The sequence below is a fragment of the Oncorhynchus mykiss genome, chromosome 16 (assembly GCF_013265735.2).
Source record: "Oncorhynchus mykiss isolate Arlee chromosome 16, USDA_OmykA_1.1, whole genome shotgun sequence".
In the NCBI taxonomy this organism is placed as follows: Eukaryota; Metazoa; Chordata; class Actinopteri; order Salmoniformes; family Salmonidae; genus Oncorhynchus; species Oncorhynchus mykiss.
This window is the reverse complement of record NC_048580.1, coordinates 46,382,128-46,382,503: the sequence shown is the minus strand read 5'-3', so window position 1 is coordinate 46,382,503 and position 376 is coordinate 46,382,128.

Below are 376 nucleotides of genomic sequence, written 5' to 3'. Positions count from 1 at the left end.
ATGGAGAGGAAAAACACAGTGCTGCTCACCAAACAACAAAGAACACAGGGGAGGCATAGATGGAAAAATACGTTGAACTGTGGTTGTCTATTGACTTACTTTTAGACATTCGACACAATTTTTGGTCAGAGCTGATGCAGAATCAAGTGAAAACCGTGACAATTCTCAAACATTTAGGCCTAATCGGAATAGAGCCATGTAGGCTATCTGATCATCAATCACGCGCACCGCAACCTTGCGCAACCGGGATTGTTTCAATGCTTCCCACCTGTTTGAATGGGACCTGCGCGTGCACCAGCCTGAACCGCTTCGGACGTTCCGTCGAAATATATATTCTCAAAGAAGCAATAGGCTATAAAGACAACCTCGAAAACCA